This window comes from Lissotriton vulgaris, chromosome 3_1 (assembly GCF_964263255.1).
Source record: "Lissotriton vulgaris chromosome 3_1, aLisVul1.2, whole genome shotgun sequence".
NCBI classification, from domain to species: Eukaryota; Metazoa; Chordata; class Amphibia; order Caudata; family Salamandridae; genus Lissotriton; species Lissotriton vulgaris.
Window position 1 is genome coordinate 2,032,656,582 of NC_141689.1, and position 8,481 is coordinate 2,032,665,062.

Genomic DNA, 8,481 nt, shown 5'->3' on the forward strand with positions numbered 1-8,481 from the left:
AAGCTGTGCTTGGAATAAACCAAACCAATCTAATATTCCATTTTTTGTCAGTCATCAATCACAGAATCTGCTTAGAACAGCATGGAAAACCCCCTAACCCATCTCACTTGGGATGCTGACCACCTCTGCTTCCTCGGGGCTGCAACCAGTGGCCAGCATCCTGATGTTCGGCATGAAGAGCCTGACCAACAACCTTCAGTCACAAAACACACCAAATACTGACCCAGGTGTTACCAAACGCTCCTTTTACTTAGAGTACCTCTTTGAATTTGAATAGGAATTTCTAAAGCGCATAGCTACCCTAGGGCGTCCCAGCGCTGGCATGACCTAAGTTCCGGAGTGGAGAGCATAGATGTTAGGGTTCTGGGAAGAGCCATGTTTTTCACAGTCGAAGTGAACTTCTGAGAAAACTAGCTGCACATATATATAGCCAGAGGGATGCAAGACGGAATCCGGCATGCGTTTGCAACGCAGTCTCTACCCCAAATCAGATGATACCATGCGTTTTTTTACCATGAAAGTCGTTACAACGACTTGCCTAAGGGGGAGCTGGACCTTGGAACAGTACAACTTACTTACTATTCCAACTCCAGTCTACGCAAAAGTAGAGAAGGTATTGGACTTACATCGCAGTCGGTGTAGTGACTGTGTTGAAAAGGCAGATCATGGTAATGAATCCGTTATAAAGGAAGTTTCCCTACCCAGAGTCACAGGAAACAGTTTGTTTACCTCAAGTGTCAAAACGTTTTGAATATGCAAAAGGTATAAAATGCTACATTTGTGTGCCCAGAACTTCTAATAGGCATTCAAGGATTTGAAGAATGGACTGCTGCTAATCTATCTAGAATCACAATCGTCATGGGGGGATTTTGCATAAATAAACGACTACTTTTTGGTCTGGAAACGTCGTATAATCATGTAATCCTTCATTATATAAAAAAATCATGAACGCTACTTAAAAGTTAGGTAAGCAACACATGTGTAACTGTGAATTTCATCACACATGTTGACCACATATGAGCGTCCATTTTGGCCTCAGTGGAGCCAATGGTTAAAATGGGGGTGGGGAGGGCTCCACATCTTAATAGAAATTTCCAACCCTCGGTCCACCATTGAACAATCTGTACAATGCTGGGTGGAAAAGATCTCTGGCTTCCAAACATGGAAGATTCCACTGGCTTGACTCAAAGTACTATGACCTTCAGTTGCCAGGTTAACAGGCGTGAATTCGCTGCTGGACACGAGCCACCGACACACTGTTAACGACTGGCCTCCATGGAACCCCACTCACTTCCGGGAAGTCTAACTTAGCCATCAAATACATCTATACACATACTAATATATATATATTTACATACATATATACACATATACACACACACACACATATATAAACATACATTATATATATAATTAAAAAGTTGCAGTCATTGTAAATTGAATTTACAGGATTAAAAGGATCCCACTCCAGAACCATGGAGGAGCAAGCCTTCCCACTAGAAAAGCGTGGCTTATGGTGGTGGCTCAGCCCTCCTGAGACGGTTGGTCAGGGCAGTTTTTAAAAGAGTCTCTCGGGATTTTTACATTACCAAATGAAATACTATTTAACATAATCCTCTGGGGTTATGATCACAGGTATTACAGAGAATGAAGGGAACCTGTCCAAGGTATAATTAACATTTTCATATTAAAAGGGGTGATTTGTGACCTCGAGGCTGTGTGCGCCGTAATAGGTGTCTTTATAAATCAAATAAACCAGGCTTCTTTCTAGTTAACTTAAAAATTAAAAATCTCATTTAACTTTAGTGGGGCCCAACGTGTGGGTTGCTGGTTACACATTTCTGTAGGTCCATGTCCCAGCTGTGCTATAATATAGGAGTGAGAATGTGTGTATTTTGCGCTGCCTTGTAATTCCACTAGTGAGAACAATGTGCTCATAAAACCAAAGGGTCATAAAGAAAAGATGACAGACAAGCAACCGCACTTTAACCCAGAACAATTGAGCAACGGCCAATACCGGCAGCAATAGCGCGTCCACACTTCCGGACCTTTGTTGGATCGCTTCCTGTAAGCAAGCAATCCACAAACATGAGAGGTTTAACGGTGGTGAGCTAGCAGCCCGCCTGTCCTGAGGGTCTTCAGTGAGTGCATACCGATATACAGGTTCAAGTACACATTAGTAGCAGGCTTTTCATAAGTGCATGCAGAGCTACAGGTTCAAGTACACACTGGTGAACTGACAGCCCACATATTTCCAAGATTCTTCAGTCAGTGCAAACCGATCTACAGGTTAAAGCCCTCCTCAGTGGTGAGCGGGCATCCCGCCCGCTCCTGAGGTTTGTCAGTGAGTACATGCAGATCTACAGTTTGAGGTGCCTCAATGAATCCATTCCGAGCTACAGGTTGAAGACCCCAGCTGTCCGAGGTCCATCAGTTGAAAATGAAGAGTAAAGTGCGCAGAGGTGGACTAGCAATCAGCCTCCCTCGGAGGTTCAAATAGTGCTTCCGATTTACAGGTTGAAGTGGACGGTGGAGAGCGGCTAGCCCGCATGCGCCGAGGTCCATACAGGGCCCCTGGGGGCACACCGACGTGAAAGGCCAAGCGCGTACGAACTGCCGAAGACAGGCCACGAGGGAGGCATGCGTGCCCCGAGGGCGGATCGGAGGGGAGGCCGGCAGGATTAACGCGGGGAGAGCAGCAGAGACGGAAGAAGACTGCAGACGGGCACCGCACTTAAACTACAAGGCACTAGAAGAATGCTAATTCTTCCTGAGGAATAACAACCCTGCACCCCCCCCCCCCCCCCACCACACCATAGGGCCCCTCAGTATATTCCCCATGGGGGGCGCATACCAACCAAGCAGCAGTTCCCTCGGTGACCAGGTCACAAGAGACCCCCGGCCACCACCTCCCCCTGGAGCCACCGCCGCAGTTTGTGTGAGACCACCGACCATCTGCGGGGCGGAGCAGGGTCGCGTGCTCTTTTCTGGGTCCCCGGGGAGGCGGTGCACGAGCACAGCTGGAAACAATCAGGGCTGGGGAGTGGAACTGAATCAAAGAGAGGGGCGCCGCCGACCGAGGGCGAGCACACGGGGCGGAGGGGGCCAGGGAGACGGCACAAAAAAGCAACCGGGGCGAAATAACGCTCGGGCAGCCTGAGGGGGGAGACACCCCTAGAATACGGAGCTCAACAACGCAGAGGATGGGGCATACCAAGCTAGAGGGTGAAATGGGGCCTCTTCTAGGGAATAGAGCACACAGACCAGCGATGTGCACCCTTCAGCGGCACACACTGCCCAACAACTGATGCCACGCTGCAAACACGAACACCGCAACTTTAACAGGCATGTGAGAAACTTTCTGTCTGAGCCCTCCGCTTTAAGGACAACATCCCCAGAAAAGATAACAAACATACCCGACGGAAAAGTAAAAAAAACGAGTAAGAGAAACCCACGACCTCGTGTAAACAATGGTGTGCTGGCGGGTTCCCATAGCCCCCACTCCTTACTGGGGAAGTTTGCCCCGCTCACTGATCTTTTCTCCCGAGCCTTTCGTCGCTGACAATAACCCTCACCTGCTCCCGGGCGGAAGGACAGGAGGGCCCGGTGTTCGGATGCCCTCGCATGCTGCTGCCGCCGCCCTCCTCCGCTCGGTCTCCTTTCTTTGCTCGGCCAGAGTCCCGAGTCCCAGCTCCAAACCCTCCCGGATCCCTCCGCTCGGGCAGCACTGGGACTCCACACCCGCCGGGACTACTTTACTCCGCCTGCCAATGCGCTCGGGAAGAGCCAGGGAGCAAATCCAAGCTTTCGAAGAGCTGCAATCGTCCCTGGAGAAACTACCCTGTGGATGAGCAGCCACCAGCCCCAGCAGTCACTACCCGGAGAATCAGCCACAGCGCCATACACTCTACAGGAGGTGCAGTCATTTGTCCCAGCATCACATTAGCTACTCGAAGCCACAGAAATAGCCACAGGCCCTAGGAAATCTACCACATGTAACGACTCCCTGCCCCAGTTGAACGCACACTATTGGGGAACGCGACCACAGCACACTACACTCTACCTGGAGCCGCAGCCACCGATCACAGCACAATATACTCGAGGCCCATGATATTATGCGCAGACGAGGGACAAATATGGGACACAGTTGACTAAATTATGCAGCAAGAAATGGCAAATTATTCGGCGTACTGCAGCACATTTTCTGACAGTATTGTTTTTATATTTTTTTCACTTGTTAAAACAGGGCAGAGGTTGGACCTCGGTTTTACACTGATACAACAAAAAGCAACAGAAAGGTGGGCAGCCAACTTTTGCAAAGACCCATCCACTGGGATGCAACAGATGTCCCTGTGGTTTTGGTAACTTTTGAACCGTTTGAGCAAAGAAAAAAAAGGTTTTGTTAAAAATCTGCAAATTAGGCAGCAGAAGATGAAGTATGTGGCAAATACCAGATACATAATTATGCTTAAAAAGACTAGCACAATTTCATAACTCCAGTGGCCCTAAATATACTCGACCCAAAGGAGAAAAACAGCTACAGTCTCTTCCAGCACAAGGGATACAAAGGGTACCAACACCACCTGCCCCGGTACAACACACACTCACGGGAGAAGCAGTCACAGGCCATACACTCTACTCCACCGGCCCAAGCACAATACAGCCCATCAGGAGGACCGACTATAGGCCCCCATGTACAAGACACTCCCCAGTGGCACAACCATCAGCTCCAGCACAACGCACACCACCAGGGCAAGCAGCCACAGTACAATACCCTCTGCACGGAGGAGCAACCCCCGTTTCCAGCAAAATATCCTGCCAGGTGGTGCAGGAATAGCCACCGAGCCTCGCACAAGGGACTAGGTGAACAATCCCCAGCACATCACACGGCCAGGAAAAACAGCCACATGGCCAGCAAAATACAGTACATCCGGAAGACCTCGGGTGAAGTCGTTGAACACAGGATTGCTTGCATCCCCCAGGACACACTCCAGAGGGCAAATCAATAGCCCCTAAGCACACCCCGTACCCTTCACCGAAGGAAACTAGCACTAGCACACAATAACACATAGGAGCATTCACCGACACCAGCAGTGCCAGCCCCTCCCCCACACACCAGAGGTGCAGCCACAGATAATCCAAACTGCACAGACAGCAGGCCAGAGAGGCCGTCACGGCGTCACCGTTCACCCCTAACCCCCCTCCCACCCTTAGACAGTGCATGCGCATCCAAGGGCCCGCACCCAGGGGGAACAGCCAGCGGCGCTAGAAGACGGCCCAACTCCCAGGCAGCTGTCAGCCTAAAACGCCGTGTGGGGGCGGGGGTGTCAATACATTTAACATCAAATCTACTCTGGTGCGTCGAGGGACGCTTCTCTCGGCTTCCTCCTCCCCTCAAAATATAAACACTCACCTTGCGTTTTAACAATTTATAAAGAACATTTGTTTTAGTGAAGGTTGGAAAATATTTATCTCATCCATGAAAAACAGAAGAAACATCCGCCAGAATAATTAATTTCATGTGTCTACATCATCCCAACGAAGTTGTTCTACATTGAAAACCCGGAGTGGGTGCCGTCACCGTTTTTCATCGCCGGTGGCGAGGCGGTGCGTGTTCCAAGTTCATTATTTCGCCTCTTCGATGCTGGTCATTTTGCAGACCCAGCGCTCGGTGACCTCCAGCTCCACGGCGTCTACAGTGGCAGCAGAGCGCGGGGTGGAGTGTGCCCGGGCGCCCATCAGCAGGGAGACACCAAGCACAAGTCCGACGCACAATCTACCCTCGCGCGCACAAGTTAGAGGGGCCCACATCTGCTCCAAGGGGGAAACAATCCCCGTCGAACTGGGAGCATCACACGCCAGCCGCCTCCGCGCTCCTCTGGAAAATCCGTGTCGGATGCGCACAGGGGCTCCGGGAAAAAGAAACCTGAAACCGGTGCCATACACTGCCGCTCTGGAGAGGGAGGGACAAGTGTAGCCGAGAATACCCAAACCCCTCGCCGCGGAGCTCCCCTCGAGAGATGGTGAAGCTCAGGGGCCCATGATACCCCGCAATCAATCCGCCACTGGGAGAAAGACTAACAGAAACAGCAGCCACGTTCACAGAAGGCTGGCAGTGTTTTAAATAATATGCAGAGGCACACAGATCCACAGCATAAAGTCCGCCTCCAAAAAAACGAAAAGAGAAGGTAGAAGTGAGTACATCCAAGCGAAAATACGGTCTGATTTACAATCCAAGCATTCTCCCAAGGCTGGTTATTTGCATGAGGACGGCTCCGTGCGGGGTTCGGTCAGCAGTCGGAAGTCATCGACCCCTGTGTCTTTCCACCTACAGGGTGCCGACTGTGCCGAGGTGATGTGTGTTTACGGAAGGCGCTGAGGGGATAACCTCACCCCCCCCCCCTTTTTTTCAGGGTTGGTCGGGAGTTGTGGAAAAGTTCCCAGGGGGTCCATTTTCGGGCAGAAACCTATGCATCTTCGCTGGTTTTTCCCACGAAGGCAACTTTTATTTTCAGCCATCGTCTTTCTTTGCGTAGCATCTTCTTGGATGGAGCACGCGCTAACTGTACCAAACATTCCAAGCATAACATGCATTTTAACACCGAATGTGATGGTCACGAGGCATTGTTAAATGTAAAAAAACGACAAATCAGCACCCTGTGCAGTTAAAGACTCAGGTAACAGTTACTTTAAACGCAGTAGTACAGGGCATGCATTACGTGTACGTATTGTTTACAACCTCAACACCGAAGACTAACACATTTAACAACTTAATGTAGCACACGTCTGTGTTACTTTATTCAAGAACATTAACTGCAACACGAATGTTATCTGTTGTGTATCATGTCGCAAATAAAGACGCATTTCGAGTTAGATTGATGCAATTAGAGTTCAGGTTACAAGGGACAAAGACGTGATATAAACTAACAACTGTGCATTGTGTTGGCATAAGACATCTTAGAATTGACCCCTTCATCCCCTTACGAAACACACTGGACGCTTGTGATTCACAGCAATCTCTCGGCGCGCCTTGTGTCTGGGGGGTGTGTTGCAGTTTTATCACATAGTCTGGCACACCGCAGGATGAATGTTACCGCCACCATTTACGGTAAGGAGCGCCATAGGCCGGAAACGGGAGAGGTATGGTCAATAAGCCCTTGGCTTCAAGGTGCACACCCTCTAAAAGAACACAAGAAATAACCCCCATGCATTCGCCCCGCAGACGAGGATTGTGGGGGAAAAGACGGTTACTCGGGTCTGGCGTAGATAAGCAAATGTTGCACTGGGCCCAACATGCATGTGTTTAGGGTACTTCCGTAATGGGGCAAAACAAGTAATCATAAGTGTGTAAGCGAGAAATCCTCAAGGTGCTTTGCATGGAAACAGGCTTCACAGTCTCCAATCAAATACAGCAATGCCCAAAACGCCTGCGCTTCAGCTTCCTCTGCCTAGGGGGCGCAACAATTCCACCTATCTACTGTCACATACCGCACTTTTTTTTCTCTGTTGCAAGTTTGCACTACAGTATGGGAAAAACAACGTCGGAACAACTGCAACTCTTTTTTTTATTTATCTTTACTATTTCGCGATATTTACTTCCCAAATAAGCCCCCCAAATTCTCGACTCGAATCCCCAAGCTAATTATTCGACACAATAAAATGGAACTAATGCGCGGTCAACTTTCTGCAACAAACTTCCCCACGAAGATCGGTAAAGTTGCACCAACTCACCAGGCCAGCTGGATGCAGTGCGGCCCTGCTCAGAACCTCCCTCCGGACCAGGCAACCGCCGCCTGTAGCCAACAAGCCCCCCCTCGGGCTTCTTCCAGCGCACCCCAAGCTGAGCTCCTCCAGCCCCGCGGATCGGCGCCACACATGTTAGGGAGACCGCCGCGAGCAGGCAGCGCCTGGATGAAAGCGAGGGCTCCGGCCGGAGAGGAGCTAGGAGGCGAACCAGCGACCCAAGTTCCTAAACATGTCCGGGCGGCAAGCGAGGCGCTGGTGGCGTGCGTGGCTCTCGCGCTCTCCCTCCTTCCTTCCCTCTCTCCTCTCGGCTTTCCTCGGGATCGGGGGGAGGGGGATCCTCGGCGCGCGTCAGTCCCCGCCGCCCGCCTCCTCGGGCTCAGGTTCTTCAGCTTGCAGGAGCTCCCCCAAGCCTGCGCTCTCCACGCCCACAGCCCTCGGGATCCCTAAACATAGGTTGGGGTGCGCACCTTTCACTCCCCGAGCCACTTCCACCGGAGTTCTATGAATGGGAGGCGCCGCTGGGAATGTGGGAGGCGCCCAGAAGCCCGGTGGAAATGAGCGGGGAGGTCTGCACGCCCTGTGATGCGCCGCTGCCCCCGTGTTCAAAGTGAGAGCCGTGCAATGTCATCACGGAATACGTTTCTCTTCTGGCGAGCCGAGCATGATGTGCTGGCCAGAGAACCTCTAGAGGAGAGATCGCTTTCTCTGAGTCTCCTCCCTGTTAATCACGCGCCC

General features: G+C 51.0%; 1 protein-coding gene across 7 annotated transcripts in view; it reads right to left on the reverse strand.

The window, feature by feature from the left end:
• Window positions 1-8,218, reverse strand: part of FAT1 (FAT atypical cadherin 1) — a 299,575-nt gene extending 291,357 nt beyond the window's left edge. For 5 of the 7 annotated variants that reach the window (XR_015309390.1, XM_086962558.1, XM_086962556.1 and 2 more), the window contains exon 1: window positions 7,732-8,218. The gene's annotated coding sequence lies outside the window, so the exon portion shown is untranslated. Of the gene's footprint in view, window positions 1-3,575; window positions 3,707-5,413; window positions 5,880-7,731 lie in introns of those variants that run through there. The other 2 variants (XM_086962555.1, XM_086962554.1) reach the window with 2 other exon arrangements.
• Window positions 8,219-8,481: the final 263 nt, after the last annotated feature.